The following is a 20,676-nucleotide window of genomic DNA, read 5'->3' on the forward strand; positions in this document are numbered from 1 at the left end:
AGTCTGCACCAAGCACATCTTAGTCCTCATCGCATGAGCCCCCATCCACAACAACAGGAAGGGGCTGGAGCCGAATTATTTCGATGAGAAATCAAGTCTATGGAGGACTGTGTCAAGACTGAAAAGAGACTCAGTCATCATTCCACCAGCACGGATATTGGCCGAGTCATCCAGGTACCTCAACAAAAGAAATTCTTCGTGTTGAGATGCACCTGCAACCTCTGAATAAACATGGACAACGCTGGCCAAATAAGTTCTGCCTAGTATGCCCTTCCTTAATCAGCTTCCTGGTCATGTCAAATTACATTTGTGCCAAGTATAATTTTTTTTCTATGAATGCAAGCTTTTCTATTCCCCATTCTTGTTAGAGGATAGAGACCATTCTTTTACTCATCAAACATAAAGGTCAACAGATTCCTTGCTCATACTCAATACCAGTCACTGTCTAGTAGCTAACATATCTGTAGCAGTATTTTCTAGTGTACGTTGGTATGTGCAATTCGTCTCCTGAAATAGCTGATGCGGCATCAGAATGTGTCTTGCATTAAGCTTTGCACCGTGTGCTATGTAGCGTTTGGCTTTTAAAAAAATGTTTTTGGCCTTCAGTGCTTGCAGAGCACAGTATCTTCTTCCTTAAATGCAAGCTTTCTCATTCCCATATTTAATTCTTAGTGTCGTTCAGGATTTTCTGTTCTTGCTCGATAGCCTGGGTTTTTGCGCAAGCTACGTTCAAGTGATTGATCGCAGAATCTGGTTTCGCTGCCGTTCCACTTGGTCGTGGTCGCCGTGTTACGTTTCTCGGATGTGGCAGCCTGGTCAATTGCATTTGGTAACAGTCCCTCGAGGTAAGCACCTGCTCCTGCAGTCCGCACAGCGACATAGACTCCCAATTTACACGCATCGTGATTGGTGCTCCCCGTTCCGTCCTTTCCTGCTGCAGCCGTGTGGAAATTTTGCTTGTGGCCGTCGTCAGGCACGATTTGGCGTGAATGGAGACCAGCATACGTGCTCACATGGTCCGAAGTGTATGAAATTGATAGCCACATGGATGGAAAGGCCCGTAAAAGTGGCTGCCGAAGGTGATTCCCGCAAAGCCGACTTGTCCATATTGAGACAAAGTGGGGCACCAAGTGTGAGCCACACATTAGCGGCCCCCGAAAGAAAAGAAACGTGCAGGTTGGAAAGGAGACAACGCAAAAATGCTGGGTAGTCCATGTCGCTGTGTTGTCTGTGGCAGCAGATGCCTGCGTCACCCGATTGCTTCGCAGTGCAAGTTGCTCATCTTCAACGGCGACTGTCGGTGCAAACAGGTGAGGCACTCTGTTCAATCTGCTTGCGCTGCTTTTTGTGCGACGAAGACGAGCACTATGCCTGTAGTCAGACGGCTGAATGTGCCGTAAGCGACCCGTGTGTGTGAATGCTCACTGTTGTCATTTAGATTTTAGCCAATGTATATTGTATAGTCTGAACGTTATGTTAGGGTATGCTGAAGTGATTTGATTGCAAAGTCTCAGTTCAACGGTGTCCCACTTGGTCATGGTTGTCGTGTTACATTTCTCGGATGTGGCGGCCTGGTCAATTGCATTGGGCACCAGTCTCTCGAGGTAAGCACCTGCTCCTGCAGTCCGCACACTGACATACACTCATTATTTGCACGGACTGTGATTGGTGCTCCCCGTTCGTCCTTTCCGGCTGCAGCCGTGGGCAAAGTGTGCTTGTGACCTTCCTCGCTTGTGATTTGGCGGGAACGGAGACTAGCATACATGCTTACATGGTCCCAAGTGCATGAAGTCGATAGCCACATGGGTGGAAAGGCCTGAAAAAGTGGCTGCAGAATAGCGAGTTACCAGACCGCCATGTGCGACGACGAAAGTTACCAGTTTACGAGCTCGCATTAATGGTTTCAGCGTATTTTGACATGCAAATTTTACTTCTGCTCTTGTATGAGAAGGTGCACTCCTTGTCTGCTGCCAATAAAGTCGCGCGTCCTGTTCACTCACTTGTGGCTTCTTTGTATGGGCGTCAGTAGAGGCTCTTTGGTCTCCTGGCAATTGTAACGCACCAGCTACGCGGCAGCCAAGGCACTGAGGCATGCCGCAAAGTCAGCTGGGCGAGCACAGCGCGTACCAGCGTACGCTACCGGTGGAAAGCGGCCATATCGGATTTTGCACAAAAAACTAAATTTTACACGATGATGATGATGATGATGATGATGATGATTTATTGGCATCCCCTTTGAAACGGGGTGGCGACAAATAGTCACCTAGCCTGCTTGATTTAATCAGGTATACTACACATGTTCTTTATCTAGCATTTTTGTATACCTTTTTCAAAAATTTTCCTTGTACCGCTACCTCTGATTTTAAGAGATCAGGTCGTATCCATCTTTTCCCTGCTTTTTTTCCACCAGTACTCTAATCATCTCTATTGATATCTACGGCTGATCTGTTGATGTTTCTTTCCACTTTAAACCCAAGCGCATCTGGGAGTTGCACTTCACCTACGGGTCTCGCTGGGTGGATCCCGTCGCATTCCATTAGGATGTGCTGAGTGGTCTCTGGATCTTTACTGCAGCATACACATGTCTCATCTAGTTCCGAATATTTGTTCCGATATGTTTTCGTCCTTAGGCAACCGGCTCGAGCCTCAAATAGCAAGGCACTGCCCTTTGTGTTATCGTACAGATTTTCCCTTCTAATTTCTTTCTTCTCATTCTTGTAAATCTCCATTGTCCTTTTCGTTTCCATTCTTTGCATCCAATTCACGGTCTCTATTTCTCTCACTTTCTTTCTGATGACCCCTGGTTGTCTATTTACAGTTTCGATTATCCTGTACTTGGTTGCCAACTTCCTTGACCTCTTCCTCCATTCTGTGTCCACGCTTTTCATGTAGAGATACTTGTGCACTTTAGCCGCCCATTTATTTTCATCCATGTTCCTGAGCCTTTCTTCAAAACTAATTTTGCTTTGTGCTTCTCTGACTTCAAAAGAGGCCCAACCCATGTCTCCATGCACTGCCTCATTTGTCGTATTACCGTGTGCTCCCAAAGCCAACCGGCCTACTGATCTTTGGTTAACTTCCAAACCCGCCAATATATCCGATTTTAAGCATATAATGGCATTTGCGAATGTTAGCGCTGGCACCATTACTCCTTTCCAGATTCCACGCACCACCTCATACTTATTGTGGCCCCACAGTGCTCTGTGTTTCATTAATGCTGCATTCCGCTTCCCCTTTATTTTCAGATTATCTTGGTGGTTGCTTGAGTAATTCTTTCCTTCGTTTATGTGTACGCCGAGGTACTTATATTGCTTCACTATGGGTATTACTTGCTGTTGAATTGACACCACGAAGTTACTCGTGTGTTCATTAAAGATCATAATCCCTGATTTCTCTGTGCTAAACTTAAGGCCTAGATTTGTGTCCACATCCCGTTTGAGCAGCGCCATCTGTCGCGTGCCCCAGTAAGCTCCATGCGCATCCGCTGCTTATTTTCGTACCACTGTGGAAGGTACAGTCTCCCTTCTCTAAAGTTGGTTCTTTATTCCATGAATACGTCCACTATCGCTTTAGATCACGACATACGTTGAGGAGTGCGCGTGAGGCAAATGTCTAATATGCATTGCATAATGGCTGGTTTTCTTTTTTTTTTTGTGTGTGTCAGCTTCGCCGCGCTACAGTTTTGTTACGCGGTGAAGCATATTGTGAGTAGAAAGTAGCCATTGTCACGGACATAGTATGTCTTCTTTACTTGTGCACGCGCTCAGGCGCACTCTCCGGTCACATGTACGAGGGCCGAGACGTCTTGTAACAGTACTTGTAGCCATTCAGAGCTGTTTCTAACGTTGTTCTGGTGATTCGCGCCTTTCTTTCGCTCACCTTGCGTGCCACATGTATGTACGTATGTATGAGACCGTAACAGGGCTTATTATGCGTTTCTTAATTAACCACGCGCGCAGCGCTACCTGCGGTCACCGTGCGAGCACCGATACATCTATTACCTATACTGGTAGCCATTCATATATGTTTTTGACATTGCTGTGGCCCAGAAATAAAAACAAAAGAAAAAAAACGAAAGGCAAGAAACAAGAGCCTTTATCTTCCCCACTCTCCTTCCGCCAATCTCCAGCATTTCGAGGTCCCCAGGTTGGCAGGTATGGCAATGCTAACGCACTTTATTCGGCGAGTTTAACGTGCCTAATGTTTATGTACGCTAAAAAATAGCGTTGTCGAACATAGACGACTAAACATGCCTCCCGCTTCTGCATGAATTCTCGTGATAGCAAGCTCTCACTATCGTTGATCGCCAGAAACTGTTGAAATGAGCTTTCGCTTCCACTAAACTCAGTACCTGAAACGTTAGTTATGAGCGTAAAGCGCGTCCAATTTTTGAGGTCGTTAGGCGTTTCCGGTATCTGTAGGCCTAGCGAGACGCGTCGCTATAGTAACGACAGGATGGTTGCTATTGTATTTTGTTATCTTGTGTATGCTTGGCATAAGGCAACAGACGGCGCTTTGTCTTCTAACGTATTCTTTACGTTTGCGTTCCCGTACGTTAAACGAAGCCTTGATGTAGCGCGCACCGTGATGTCCCGCAAAGGCGCTTGCGTTTAACATACGTTAGGCGACAAACGCTATTCTAAAACTATCTAGTACTTCAGAGTGGCATGAGGAACCTGTCGTTAATCTGTCGTCTTACCTGTCGTTAACATATAAAAAAAATAAAGGTTTCTTTTTTGGAAAAAACAGAGGGTGGCTGTGCGTACGACAAGTTTGTTTTGTGTACAGCGTTATGCTGTGCGTGTATCGCTGCCGATGGCACACGTCTAGCGATCGCCGAAATAAAAGGAGAGAAGAAAAGAAAGAATAGAAAAGAAAACGTTCACTTGTTTTGCTGCACCGGAAGCTTGTGGGCTGGTCAGATATTTTGCGACCTGCATGCTGCTCACATTTTTCTCGTTGGTGTTGTCGTTGGTCCTTTCAATTTCTCCGAACGGCTCTCGCTTTATTTAGAGAAGTACACCCACAGCTGAGGAAAAACATAGATATACATACAGCTGGATTTATTCTTGCTCTATCTTATAAATTTGGAAACTGAACCTAGCAATGTTCAACACGCGCACCCTCTCGAGTGAGGCTAGCTTAGCAGGGCTAGCTATTTCAGGAATTATCAGGCATTGCCTGGGATATTATTGGACTTAATGAGGTTAGAAGAACTGGTCAGGCTTATACAGTGCTGAATAACGGCCACGTCCTCTGCTACAGAGGTCTTCCAGATAAAAGAATTCGGGGTAGGATTTCTAGTCCATCAGGACATAGTGGGCAACATTGATGAATTCTGCGCCATTAATGAGATGGTAGCAGTCATCGTAATAAAGTTGAATATGAGGTATAGAATAAAGGTAGTAGAAGCCTACGCCTCAACCTCCAGTCACGATAAAGAAGAAATAGAACAGTTTTATGAAGATGTTGAATTAGCAATGAGAAAGGTGGAAACTCAGTATACTGTAGTCATGGGCGACTTCAATGCAAAAGTGGGGGAAATGCAGGCTGGTGAGCAAGCAATTGGCTACTACGGCATCGATTCTAGGAACACTAGAGGAGAGATGTTGGTAGAATTCGCGGAAAGGAATAGGCTACGAATAATGAATACGTTCTTCAGGAAGCGCAGTACCAGGAAGTGGACCTGGAAAAACCCTAATGGAGAAACAAGGAATGAAATAAATTTCATACTCTCTGCCGATCCAAGCACAGTGCAGGATGTAGAAGTGTTAGGTAGGGTAAAGTGCAGCGACCATAGGTTAGTGATGTCTAGGATTTCTCTGAATTTGAAGAGAGGAAGGCTAAATTAGTCAAGAAGAAACAGGCCAACCTAGACGCAGTAAGGGAAAAGCAGACCAATTCAGGCTGGTGCTCACAAACAAATATGCAGCTTTCGAACAGGAAGATGAAGACAACATAGAGGTAATAAATGAAACCGTAACTAGGTTGATCTCAGAAGCAGCAATTGAAGTGGGAGGTAAGGCACCAAGGCAACCAGTAGGTAAGCTCTCCCAAGTATCAAAGGATGTGATCAAGAAACGACAAAACATGAAAGTGGCAAACTCAAGTGATCAGATAGAATTCGCTGAACTGTCAGGACTGATCAACAAGAAGAGAGTAAGGGATATTCGAAATAACGTGGAAAAGATTGAGGAAGCAGTCAAATATGGACGCAGCATGAAATCAGTGAGAAGAAAACTTGGCATAGGACAAGGCAAGATGTATGCACTGAAAGATAAGCAGGGTAATATTATCAGCAATTTCGATGAGATAGTAAAAGCAGCGAAAGAATTCTATACTGACCTGTACAGTTCCCAAAACAGCCAAGCTACTTTCATTCGAAGTAGTGATGAACAGGACACAGAGGCTCCTTCTATAACTAGCGATGAAGTTAGAAGGGCCTTGCAAGACATGACCAGGGGAAGAGCTGCTGGAGAAGATGTAATAACAGTCGATTTAATCAAGGATGGAGGAGATATCATACTTGAAAAGTTTGCGGCCCTTTATACGCAATGCCTCACGACTTCAAGTGTACCAGAGAGCTGGAAGAACGCCAGCAATATACTAGTCCATAAGAAGGGAGACGTTAAAGGGACACTAAAGAGAAACAGGAAGTTGAACTTAAATGGTAGATTATCCTTTCACGATCACAGCCATACCATTCTTACTGCAAACAGATGTTTAATAGGCGAGAAAATAGCGAAAAACTGAAGGATAGGTGCTGACGCCCCTTCGAATTTCCCGCACTACACGTTCTGACGTCGGAGATTACAAATGCAGGCCGGTCGCGATTGGTCGAGAGCGATTAATCGCTGTTAATAAAACGCAAAATGAAATACACCTTAAACGTACATAAACAGCATTTGCCAACTTTTTAAACCGTTTCAAGCGAGGAAGTACAAGTTTAGCACAAAATTAAATAAATACGAAAAAATGGCATGGCGATACATCCGGTCGTGATAGTTTCGTAGTTTCATTTTTGGTCAATGCATCGTCGCGCGCCTGTTCCGCTCTACCGTTCTTTATTCTATGGCTCTACGGTGTTTGGTTCTGTGTTGTGTGGCTCAAAAAACGTTGACTTCGCGGGAAACAGCCAGAAAATGCCTCGTGTGTGTAGTGTCGAGGGCTGTATAAATTGCCCAAGGTGCTTGCTCAGGGGCAGCGGCAGTGTTGACTCGATTGTGTCCTTTCATGTGGTGTCGCGCGGTGAGCCCCGGCTCCCCGGCGTTCGCAATGGCTCAGTGCTCTGCCGATGATAAAACGGCAAAAGAGCCAGAGAAACCGATGGTGTGCTCTCTGCATTTCTCGCCCTCGGATTATGTGTATAATCCTGCCCTCGAAAAGTATCTTGGCGTGCCCCAGAGGCCAGTCCTTTCTCGAGCAGCTAGCTGTTCCCTCAATGCGATCTTCATCAAACCCCCTTCCGGTGCCCCTGCAGCAGCAAACTGGCGGCTCGGTGAGTGCTGAATGTCATTAAATAAAGCCACGAAATAACCATACCGAGTGCGTGCGCAACTTTCTACGCTTGTTCTGTCGGGAACATCGTCGCCTGGCGGACCGGACGCTTCGCCTTCCGTCGACGAAAACGAAGCTCTCCGCCGGCGCGGCCGGCGGCTCACCGCCATCGCACGCGGAAACACCTACCGCTCGAGCACGGATGATCATTTCGCGCTCCGTTTCACTGAATATCGCTGAAATGCAGTCCTGCTTCCCTGGCGAGCTCTTCGTTGCAAGGTTCAGCTGCAGCAACGGTATCCATCGCGGCGAACGCAAACGCAGCGACCATGCATGCAGCCATGTTGCATCCAGTGCCTCGGCCGTTTACGCAAGCGGTGACGTATCATGGCGCATTCTGATTCGCCGAGAGCAATGAAATCTGTGACGACACTGCTTCAGCGCCAAATCTGGGGTGAGAGAAATTGAGGAAGAGATATTTGGTCTTTGTTAAGAATTTCTCCGCTAATAACTCATATTTTTGCACCCAACAAAAACTGCATGCATTCCTGAAGGTCCCTCTTTTATTCCAGCTGAACTTCCTGTTTCTCTTTAGTGTCCCTTTAAAGAATAGAAGAATTACAGACCCATTAGCTTGCTTTCAGTATTGTATAAAATATCCTCCAAGATAATTTCCAATAGAATCAGGGCAACACTTGACTTCAGTCAACCAAGAGAACAGGCTGGCTACAGGAAGGGATATTCTACGATGGATCATATCCATGTCATCAATAAGGTAATCAAGAAATCTGCGGAGTACAATCAACCTCTCTATATGGCTTTCATAGATTATGAAAAGGCATTTGATTCAGTAGAAATACCAGCAGTCATAAATGCATTGCGTAATCAAGACGTACAGGAGACATGCGTGAATATCTTGGCAAACATCTACAATGATTGCACAGCTACCTTGGTTCTCCACAAGAAAAGTAGAAAGTGAACTATCAAAGAAAGGTGTCAGGCAAGGAGAGACAATCTCTCCAATACTATTCACTGCATGCTTAGAAGACGTATTCAAGCTCTTAGACTGGGAAGGCTTAGGAACGAGAATCAACGACGAATATATCAGCAACCTTCGGTTTGCAGATGACATTGTCCTATTCAGCAACAATGGGGACGAATTAGAGCAAATGATTGAGGACCTTAACCAAGAAAGTGTAAGTGGGTTTGAAGATTAATATGCAGAAGACAAAGGTAATGTTCAATAGCTTGGCAAAGGAACAAGAATTCAGGATCGCCAGTCAGCCTCTAGAGTCTGTAAAGGAATAAATACGTTTATCTAGGTCAGCTACTCACAGGGGACCCTGATCATGAGAAGGAAACTTACAAAAGAATAAAAATGGGTTGGAGTGCATACGGCAGGAATTACCAAATCCCGACTGGGAGCTTACCACTGTCGTTGAAAAGAAAAGTGTACAATCATTGCATTCTACTGGTGCTAACATATGGGGCAGAAACTTGGAGGTTAACAAAGAATCTCTAGAACAAGTTAAGGACCGCACAAAGAGCTGAAAAATGTTAGGCCTAAAGTTAAGAGAGGAATAGATCGGTGTGGATCAGAGAGCAAACGGGGCTAGCCGATATTCTAGTTGACATTAGGAGGAAAAAATGGAGCTGGGCAGGCCATGTAATAATTAGGATGGATAACCGGTGGACAATTAGAGTTAGAATGGATACCAAGAGACGGGAAGCGCAGTCGAGGACGGCAGAAAACTAGGTGGGGTGATGAAGTTAGGAAATTTGCAGGCGCAAATTGGAATCAGCTAGCGCAAGACAGGGTTAATTGGAGATCGTAGTGAGAGGCCTTCGTCCTGCAGTGGACATAAATACAGGCCGACGATGATGATGATGAGAACGGCTGCTCTTGTCGGTGCTCCTAGATAGCGGCGATGGTCAATTGCGTTGTCTTGACTGACCGATGATCTGGATTCTAGCAGCAAAAGCAGCGATGTGCGAGAGAGACAAAGACATGGCTCCGATCGTAACCAACCACTGCTATATGGCACCTGAACTGAACGGCCGGCTCTCGTCGTCTGCTGGCGCGCGCGGCACGACGGGATTGCACCGCGCTCCACCGTCGATCTCCGCGGTGGCACAGTGGTACAGTGTACTAGAATGTTTTCTAGTTCACTATAACAGTGGCGCACACTCTCGTCGTGCTTGCCCCAGGCGAACGTGCGCCACGAACGTACGAACGTGCGCCAGGCGAACGCGAACGTGCGCCCAAATGAGTACTTTGGGGCCCGTCCTCGACACTACCTAGCCCAGCGATCAAATTTTGAATAGCGGAGTCCATGTGAGAGCTACGCGAACAATTAGTTCCCCCTGGCAGGCTGCTTGAAACTGAAACAGACCGCAAAAAGAGCGTCTGTGTCGTCGATGTCGCCTCCCCCCTGCCTTTCGTCACGTCTCCGACGTCACCGCCGGTCCGGCCCAACGAGCAGCCTGCGTTATCCCCTTGCTGTCTGCGGCGTTGGCCTAACGCTTCAATGCCGGCGGGCCGCCAAATTTACTTCGTCATTCCGTCGGGCGCCACGTTGTGCTGTAGCGCCAACCCCGCTCCTTGGGCTTTTAGATACTGCATGCACGGCGTCATATCAGTCGGTAGCGTCGACTGCGAACGCCGCAGACAGCAAGGAAATAACGCAAGCTGCTCGCGGGCCGGACCGGCGCTTACCTCGGATACGTGACGAAAGGCAGGGGGGTGGCGACATCGACGACACAGACGCTCTTTTTGCGGCCAGTTTCGGTTTCAAGGAGCCTGCCAAGGGGAACTAATTGGTCGCGTAGCTCCCACATGAACTCCGCTATTCAAAATTTGATCGTTGGGATAGGTAGTGTCGAGGACGGGCCCCAAAGTAATCATTTGCTGTAGTCACCTATTGCTGATAATTAGAAAGTTAATTAGCGTAACTTCGCTAATTACGCACGTAAGTGCGGAAATTGCTCTGTATCTAGAGGCCGCCAGTCGGTGCACTCGAATGGTAAAGATAACGTGACCATGATATATATTTTTCTAATTTTTAAAATTTGGTGCAGCTAAAAAAAAACCACCCTGTATAGAGGGAAAGCCACTGCATCAACGGCAATGCAACAGCCAACTTTAGACAGCTGATTCATCCAAAGCGTTCGGGAACATTCATACTGGCGAGGTCGCACGACCGATTGCGACTGGGGACCAACGAGTGACTCACGGCAACAGATATTCACATCGGTAAGCTTGACCTGCCTGTCTCCTAACCGAAATGTTTCGCGACTGGTGCCGTTGACGTCTGCTCCATCGTCATCGCCAATTCAAATAACCGTCAGCGTATCCTAACAGCTTTCTCCTGCGCCGCTGATTCGCTCAACAACTTTGTGACTCCAGTCACGCGGAGCTGAAAAATCCAGCATCGAGCGACTGAGCGACCATTTGCGACAAAATGCGTCGCATGACTTCTGCGACTCGCCGGTGGCAATGCGCCGTTCGTGTACTGAAGATTACCAACTTCACTCAGCCTGCTGGAAAAAAGAGATGAGCAAGACGTCTATGGCAGGAATAACCGCAGTCTAGCTTTGTTTAATAGAACCGAACGTTGGGCGAGTTAGTATATAGGCTGCCGTCTTGAAAACTTGACACGAAATGAAGGATGGCAAATCAGTTCTGCGGAATCCCGCAAGGTAGAAGAACGTTCATGAAAAGAAAAATTCGTCATCCGCCCGAATGTAGCACGAGGCTTCAAAGGAAGGTTTCTCAGAAAGAAAGCCTCGCAGCTGAGGTGTAAATCGTCTTGGTCCTGAATTAAAACCCGGGACCAACGCCTTTCCGGGGCGTTTTTTTTTTAAATTTGTTTTTCAAAAACGTCAGGGTGGTAAGGAAGGAACGCGCGAGAAGTGCTGAACCATCAAGCGTTTATTGAGAAAAAAAAAAACGCATTTTTTATCCCTTGCCAACAGCGCAAACTATACTTTGCCGACAATGACGTAAAACTTCAAAAAATGAAAGATAATCAACTAACCGGCTGATGAAACGAAAAACTGTAGCCGAAACGTGCGCTGTTTCGCGCTGTATGACGTTCGTGTATGGATTGAGAAGCCACGGTTAAATTTTTCCTCTATCGTTATTGTAAGTCATAATTGTTTTTGTTTGTTTTGTTTTGTTTTTTGCTTTCCCTGCACATGCTTTATAAAACTTCGACAAGAAATAGAAAGAAAATTCTGAAGCAATGAAGACAAAAACATCGACCTCTGCAGAGTATACTATAGTACCTGTGGACAATGCTGTCTAGCATCAGAAGCACCTTTCAGTTGCGACTAAATCCTCAGTTTTATTTCTTTGAACTGGAGCGAGTCTGACGTTCACTGCAACCCATATTTACAAGAAGACAAAATGCACGCTACCACAATCACTCGTCGCAAAGTATTAAAACGACGACAAGAATCTCCTACTGACGTACTACATTCACGAGACGTCCTTTGCAACCGCGCTTGTTTCATAGCGGTGGTAAAGAACGCGAATAGTTTATCAGTGTTGGTGTACTTCCAGAAAAGTTACCGCGACGAAAGCAGCTGTCATGTCCCAGGCTCTATACTGCGATCGGAATGACGGATTTAACGCAATGAAAAGAATAACACGTAGAGACGCGCAAGCGTCATCCGTCTATGCTTGCAGTGTCTTACCGCCGTTACACTAAAATAGTCAGCTTCCACATTCCGCACCAGCTTTAATTTGAGAATATCACCTTGTCGTTCGATACAAACACTGATAGAGTGTTTTAAACAGTTCAAAGGTAAAAACGTGCTTCTTCTAGGAGATGTTAAAAAAAAAAATGTAGTGATAGCATGCAATAGCTGATATACCTTGGTTGCTAACTTATGTCCTTAAAGGGACACTAAAGGCAAATATTATTTCAACTTGGACTGTTAAAATATGATACCAGAAACCTCTAAACGCTGGTTTCGGGCCAAGAAAATACTTATTTTAAGAGAAAATTGCGTCTGAAGCGTCCGCGTACCTCTAACGCAATTCAAATCGCGCGCCCGAGCGAGGAGTGGTGACGTCACGGCCGCCGGTGAGTAAAACGGCGCCCGCAGACGGCGCTACGCTTTTTTTTGCGGAAAGCGCAAACGCGCAGCCAGAAACAGAGCCGACAGCAGTGCGAAAGCGGAAGTATGGTCATTTGTATGGGGTGTTCTGTGGTATGGTGGCTAGCCACCATAGCGGAAGGTAAAGCGCGCGCCGAATTGTGTACACGGTGATCGTCGACGCTCGTCGCCAACTAGTTGACGACCCTGACAACGACACATTGGCTCGCGATGCCTGGCTCGATTTTAGCGATTTAAGCTCCGATGAGCGTGACATGCTGCTGAGGGCTCGCTCTGCCGGCGTCGTTGCCTACTACGACGGCGGCCTCGACACCGGCTCTTCCGAGCGCGAAAGCAGCGAGGACTCCTGCATTGCGACGTCGGGCGACAAAGCTGGTCACCGTCTGGACGTGCCGTCGCGACTCTCAAGCTGCTAGCAAATTCAAGTGCGAGTTTAGCGAGCCAGCAACACCAGCGCAGTCATGGAGGAAGGAAAAGCGTTTCCTCCATGAGCGCAGTACTACGCGATAACGTAACTTCTGAAACTCGAAAGCGAGCGCGGCGCAGAGTCGAGCGAAAACGAAACCTTTTGACCGCCCGCGTCGTTATCAAGTGTAACGCCTAAAAAGGTATTTTTTCCAAGAATCTAATAGAAGTAGACAAGTAGCATTTTCTTCCGTCTTTTAATCCGACGAAACAATCTTTTTAATACGAGTGGTTGAGTACTAGTGACATTTTTTTTAGGAGTGCCTTCGTCATCGGGTAAGTACCGGAATGTCCCTGGGGAGTCTCTTATCATCATGTCCTGCATTTACCTCAATTTCTCGATTACTAAAGCTCTGTTCGCTATTATATTGACGCCTTAGACGTTCTAGAGCGTTGCTCTATCACTTTAGCTTGACTGTTTATTTGACTTAGTGTCCCTTTAACGGTTGTTCATGTGTACTGCTATAAGTTTTCGACACTGTGGGTGATTACGCACCACAGGTTGTTAAAACATCACCTAACAAGTCTGGAATGGCAGGCTGAAACAAAGCAACTAGAGCGACGGCTTCCAAGCTTCCTTTGTTACAGAAATAAATACGCTGAGTCGGCACGCGCAACGCAGCGACTTCGCGATGGTCGTAATGGGAACGATCATTGCGTTTATTCTCGACGTCTTACAATTCGACATTTGTCACATGAGTCGTTTCCAATAAAAACAGACTCGCGGCGTAACAGCCACGATCACTGCAACGCGCGAGCTGAATGAAAATCTGCGTAGTGCGCAGCGAACATCACAAGAGCGGGATATGTTTACGAAAACGGCAGGCGGTATTTTTTTACCGCCGACGCGGTTTTTTCAAGGTCTCGCGCAGGTTTATGTTTCACGGAAGCTACGTTCTCACCCGACATAGCTCCCAACAGAGGAGAACGCATATATATCTAGTTGGCGCATACTTATAACCATATGTACCACCGTAACAGATGCGCCGGTCACCGGCTCATTTCTCTACGGAATTACGCAACAAACAGCAAACACTACCTAAATATCCTCACTGCCACAAATACACGCTGTCAATTGCGCATAATTCGTTTAATCAACCGGATTCATTTATATGGCTCTTCTTGCGTTTTAAAGCGAATAGTTTTCTTTGGCTCTTTCGCCCGTTTTCCTACTTGGGCTTTCTCGGCTAAGGGTACGTGATCTCTAGAAACCGAGTTGCGGGGCCCGTTAGACACCAACTCTCCCTTCATTTTAAGACGCGAAAGCGCTTTGTGGCCTTTGAAGGGTTAGATGCTGTGCTCGGTGGTGGCGCCGTGTCGCGTTTCTCCTCGCCTTCTTAGGTAACGTCCAACTTGCAGAAACACTGGGATTTAAAGCGGATAGAAGCATTAACCGGTCAGCTGTCGAGATAAGCAAGAGGCGTTTAGAGTGTGGGTGTAAAAAAAAAAAAAAGAAAAGCAGGAAGAAATCGATAGGACCGGATGCGTTACGGGCAGGCTGCGGTAACTGTGCAAGGTAGATTTAGAGCTTTTAAGGAAGAGACAAAAAAAAAAAATGAGGAAGATATAGGCAAAACGCTAGAGTGATAAACATGTATATATAGCATACCTGGTTAGCCCAAGCAGATTAGGGGACCATTTGTTAATGCCCTGTGTCAAAGGCGACGCCATTAAATCATCATCCTCACCGCCGCCTGTGCTGACAGTTTCGGGGCATTCCGCTGCGCGTCTTTTGTCGAGATGCGCCGAAATGTACTTTTCTAACATGGGACACATTTCAATGCCATGTACTGCAAACTAATTCGTCACTAGTTTCACTGTTCCTATAGCCCTCAGCGGCCACAGCTTCTGCGGCAATATATAGCATGGCTCAGAAATGAAATGATCTGAAACGTATTTTTGTTTTGTTTTCATTCATTCTATCCACCGTGGGAAGATTGATATATTCACGTCATAGTGACGACAAAGAAGCAAACGCTGTGAACTTGGGAGTTAAGAATCTCATTCTTTACTGGGCGAACTTGGGCGCCCAGAAAAAACAACCAGCACTCAATGCACAACGATATAGGGGCGAGGAAATAAGTCACTCCGAGCAATGTTGCTGTCTTCGTTCGGAATGAAAATTTATTCGGATTGCAGGCGTGCATATCTTGTGGGTGAATGAACTCTGAGAGCAGAGCTATAAGGGGCCCACGCTATCCTCACTGGCAGCCACGACTACTCGTATTAAGGCTTGAGGGTCGGCACCACGCACAACAACGCCGACCTTAGGTGATAATAACATCCTCTGTCCGCGTCTTCAACGAGCCGATGCATCTCGCCACTTTAACAAATCACGGATTACACTTTTCGGTTCACTCACTGAACTGTGTACTGCTCCGTGGGCCTTTTTAGTTTCTATTGTTCCAGAGCCATTCTACGGAACCAGCCATTTTCATGCGCCCTCATTATTTTTTACCACTGTCCAAGAAAGGGTTCGTTGTGATGCATCTATTGTTCCGGGAAAATTTCTGACAAAAACAAAAAAATTCCAAACATGTTATTAGCGTGGATGTGCTCTATTCACGAGAAAAGAAAGAAGAAAAAAAACGAGAGGTTTATTTGATCTCCCAATGATCCGACGGTGAAGATTAATATGCACAAGGCAAAGGTAATGTGCAAGAGCCTGGCAAGGGAACAAGAATTCAGGATCGCCAGTCCGCTTCGAGAGTCTGTACAGGAGCACGTTTATCTAGGTCAATTACTCACAGGGGACCCTGATCATGAAAAGGAAACTTACAGAAGAATAAAAATGGATTGGAGTGCATACGGCAGGCATTACCATATTCTATCCCGATTGGGAGCTTACCACTGTCGTTGAAAATAAAAGTGTACAATCATTGCATTCTACCGGCGCTAACATATGGGGCAGAAAATTGGAGGTTAACAAAGAAGCTCGAGAACAAGCGATGGAACGAAAAATGTTAGGCGAGACAGGAAGAGAGCGGTGTGTATCAGAGAGCAAAGGGGATAGCCGATATTCTAGTTTACATTTAAAAAAAGTTGTCGCAGTTTCACCTGAAAGGCGAAGCATCACTTGCGATAGCAAATTTGTAGAGAGCTATAGGCACCGTGCATTGCAGTTCGCGCGCGATCTATGCGCCACTACAAGTGAAGCTTCGGGACGGCCAGTGTCAAAACCAGCAAAACTGGAGAGACGCTGTATACATTCGGCGTGATACTTTCGATCGCTTATCACGAAAGAAGACTGTCCGAGTTGTGAAAATATCAAAGTGTGCATGCTCTGCATATGATAGCACGCGTTCGCAATCGATATGAGCAGCGGGAACAATTGTGAGCTTGATATCGTCAAAGCGCAGGACATACCTCTCAAACGAGCGACGATAAGGAAGGTGTTGTCGTTCGGACTGGCGTATCATTTTCATCGCCGCTTTAGCGGCCGGCGTCGGCAATACTGGGGCGAAACATGAAATGTCGTAGCGCCATCTGAACAGTGAACGTTGCCCATACGGAGTAATGATAGTAGCTTTATCAGCTGTATAAACTTGGACATGCAGCAGCACCGGCAACACGCCGAACTCTTGTCGACGCTTTCGGCGTTTTGCCCGCGTTCGCACAAAATGCGTGCGGCGTTGGTGATTGTAAAGGAGGAAAGAGACGCCTACTTCTGCAGCCCTTAAGGCGGCGGTCCCACTCCAGCGGCACGAGCCCCCCGTTTTCAGTACTTTTGGAGCAACCGTGGCGGCTCTTCTACTTAAGATATGAAGTTGTCGTATAAACCATAAAAAGCTTAATTCTTGTAGATTCCAACTATATATAATATAAAGAAATTTTTTGGTGTGATTTAGAAATAAATGTTCAAGAACAAGCATGAGATACATGGTTTTTGCGAACTGTGTCTCAGTTGTGACCATATTTAGAAGAAACTACCGCACTTACTGCATTGCGGCTTGCTCTGTAGCTTTAGGACATATTTATCTAGTTCCTAGACGTAGCAAATTAATTTTTAATTTTTACTTTTTGGATAATTTGCTTTTGAAAATTGCCAAATATTGCAATCTTCTGTTGTAAACAGCCCGGCAACTACATGCTCAAGGAAGCTAAATTTTGGATAAAGTAGAGCTCAAGAAATTTCCATTTAGGACACAAAATTTCATTCGTGTAACTTTATTAGTTTTCCTAATAATGCGGCCGAAAATAAGCAATATTTAGAATTCTGGTTTTATTTCTGCCCAGTTTTGCGGGAAGGTAATAAAGCTGCGAAGCTGCGCTTTAAAACTAATAAAGTTACATGCATGAAATTTTGTGTCCTAAATGGAAATTCCTTGAACTATACTTTATCCAAAATTTAGCTTCCTTGAGCATGTAGTTGCCGGGCTGTTTACAACAGAAGATTGCAATATTTGGCAATTTTCTAAAGCAAATTATCCAAAAAGTAAAAATTAAAAATTAATTTGCTACGTCTAGGAACTAGATAAATATGTCCTAAAGCTACAGAGCAAGCCGCAATGCAGTAAGTGCGGTAGTTTCTTCTAAATATGGTCACAACTGAGACACAGTTCGCAAAAACCATGTATCTCATGCTTGTTCTTGAGCATTTATTTCTAAATCACATTAATCAATTTCCTTATGTTATATATAGTTGGAATCTACAAGAATTAAGCTTTTTATGGTATATACCACAACTTTATATCCTAAGTAAAAGAGCCGCCACGGTTACTCCAAAAGTACTGAAAACGGGGGGCTCGTGCCGCCGGAGTGGGACCACCGCCTTAAGGGAGCACGGCGCAGAACGCACGTTTGTTCTCCGCCGTGGGTTCACTCCCCGTGAAAGCCCGCGTCCCTCGCGCCCCTTCACTCGCACATACAGCGTTCGGCGGCGCGCGGCGACGATTTCATCTCCATTGACATCATACGGAACCTCACGGTGACGGCGACGGCGACGGCAACGGCGACGGCGACGCCGACGGCAGAAATCTGCTTTGGAGTGTCCATATAATTGCTATCGCAATAAAAAAAATGGGCAGGCCATGTAATGCGTAGGGTAGATAACCGGTGGACCATTAATCCGCATTCACACAGCCGTCAAACACTCCGTCCCGTCACCGTCACGGCACAGGCGTCCGTCATGAAAGAGTGTTTTCTCGCCTGTTTTCATTTTAAAAAATAGCAGACTGGTGACTTTAGGAGTATCAACCAAAGTCACCGGTGTGCTATTTTTGAGCAGAAATCGGCGAGAAAACAGTGTTTCGTGACGGACGCCGGTGCCGTGACGGTGACGGGACGGGGCGTTTGACAGCTGTGTGAATTCGCCCTTAAAGTTACAGAACGCGCTTCAAGGAGCGGCTTCTTCTTCAGGTGTCCGGATCTTCTTTGGTCGGCCCATGTCAAGGCTACATGTACTCGCCACAGAGTCAACGAGAGTTCTGCCGCCGTCGCGGCGGCTCCGAGCTTTAGGTCCCCGGTGACGTCACGGTCAATCCACACTTGCCGGGGCGTGGCTGGTCGAAACCTGCCGAGCCGCCGCCAGAGGCACCAGCTGCAGTCACGGGCCCGCGCGCGTTCGGCGCGAAGGCGGGGAAACGCGGACGGCGTCGGCAGCAGCTCTGCGCGTTGCCTCGTTGGTGCTGCTACAATTTCTTTCTCTCTCTCTGTCGCTCTCATTTTCTATTTTTCTCTCCCGAGCATAGCGCGCGCTGTGCGCATGCTCTCCTTCTCTCTTCTTAACGTCCCATGTCAAGGCAACATGTGCACGGCACGGAGAAGCGGCGAAGCACACGCCGCTCCGCGAGGTGGTTGCTAGGCAACGCGCGGTGATGTCATCGTCAGGCACAGTTTTTTTGTTTGCACTACGCGGCCTAACCAAGATCTTAAACATTTCCGCTGTTAAAATAGGTTGATAATGATGGTGATGATGATCCGATGGGCGCAGATCCATGTGTGGTTATTAGCAAGTTGACGCAACATGAACTGAACTCTAATTCTGTTACTTAAGAGTGCCGTGTGTCAGAGCAGCGGGCGAACCCTCTTCGTGGCTTCTTCCTGCATGGATCAGTAGTTTCTATTATGAAAGCAACTTTTCACCGGTCAGACAGCTTTACGTGGAGCAACCGGAAAATTCGATAAGAGAACTGCAACGCAGTTGAGGGAAATCGCAAGAGAAATTACGTATCCACTTGCAGAGAGCTCGCATCATTGTTTAGCCTCGGTCGCTTTCCGCCGGAAAAGACTGAGCGAATGGGCGCAAATTCGTGCGACGGCTTCGGCATTTTCCCATGGGCCCGGCCGTGGCGCGCTCGTGACATCGATTGTGAAAGCCACACGACGAGGCTTTCAAAGCAGTCGTGCGCGTCTGAAGGGGAAAGCCCGCAGTGTAGTGCGATTTCAGGAAGGTAGCAATTGAAGTGCTGCGACCCGTTCGAAAAGCAGGCGGAAGTGGTTGCGGAAATGTAGGAAGCGTGGCGCCTCTTTCGTTTCCCTTCCTTCAGAATGCGTCGAAGTCGTGCTTACATTTGCCAGAAAATGAAACGAAAAAGAAAAAAAAATTGAAAAGTGGAAGAGAGAGGAGAGGGTAATCCCCCCCCCCCCTTTATCGCTCAAACGTTATCGACATAATAAACTGTCCGTTTCTCAATTAATTATGCAGCTCTGTGCAGGAAGATGAGGGCGAGTACAAGTTCCGACCCCAAACAGCTGAATAGCTGGATTATCGACCAAACAAGCACAAAGGACTTTTTAGACTGCGCGGCACGTTTTTATTAGCTTTTGACTACCATATTTGTCGGTAAATTATTTATACAAACGCTGGATGCAACGGGTAAGGAGACACACGCATCACAGCAGGTAAGGAGACACACGTTGCTGTACTTACGCACGGACACTGTAAAACAGCCTGTATTCTGATTTCTGAATTCGAAAAACGCAGGCTGCTGACACTACTTTCTTTCATAAACGTTACCACAATCAGTCGTCCCACGTTGCTCTAAATATCAGGCCAGCTTATCATGTGTCTTCGTGACTTGATCACCAACTTAAAATTGAACTTATCTTCGCCCGCACTAATCTGTTTTTCCACTCACCTCTCCTCCTCGCTATCCGTCAATGGAATCTGCTTAATGCTGACATCGCATGCATAGATAATCATGACTCATTTGTAAATAGTTTAATGTTGTTCCTAAAAAACTGAACTAATGGTTATCAGTAATCCTTGCCCCCTCTCCTCTCAAAAAGGGGAAAGGGAAGGAAAGAGAAAGAAAAATGTAAAGCCGAAAAAAATAAATTTCATCCTCTTACTCCTTGCTGTAACGTTCCAATTGCATTTCCTGATGTTCTGATTTAATCTGTAATTGCTTTCATGTTCAGTGATATATACTAAAAATAATTTTCTTATTCAGGGCTGTTTTATCTGATACATGTAATACCGCCCATTATGATAAGTGTTCGAAGTATTTTAGGAACTTTGAACATTGTGATTACTATACTATGTTTTTTTTCTCACACTCATTGTATATACTCGGTAATAAGTTATTGTTGTTGGGCTAATTTGTGTTTACTGATTCTTGTTGTTCTAATTCATATTTTCTCGTTTAG

General features: G+C 46.2%; 1 long non-coding RNA gene across 3 annotated transcripts in view; it reads left to right on the forward strand.

The window, feature by feature from the left end:
• LOC125944762 (uncharacterized) overlaps window positions 1–20,676 on the forward strand; it is an 86,134-nt gene that overhangs the window by 24,770 nt on the left and 40,688 nt on the right. Inside the window, exon 5 of one of the 3 annotated variants that reach the window (XR_007466467.1) lies at window positions 8,623–8,659. The exons of the other annotated variants lie outside the window; for them this stretch is intronic. This is a non-coding gene — a long non-coding RNA (uncharacterized LOC125944762). Of the gene's footprint in view, window positions 1–8,622; window positions 8,660–20,676 lie in introns of those variants that run through there. 3 annotated transcript variants of the gene reach the window in all.

This window comes from Dermacentor silvarum, chromosome 1, assembly GCF_013339745.2.
Source record: "Dermacentor silvarum isolate Dsil-2018 chromosome 1, BIME_Dsil_1.4, whole genome shotgun sequence".
In the NCBI taxonomy this organism is placed as follows: domain Eukaryota; kingdom Metazoa; phylum Arthropoda; class Arachnida; order Ixodida; family Ixodidae; genus Dermacentor; species Dermacentor silvarum.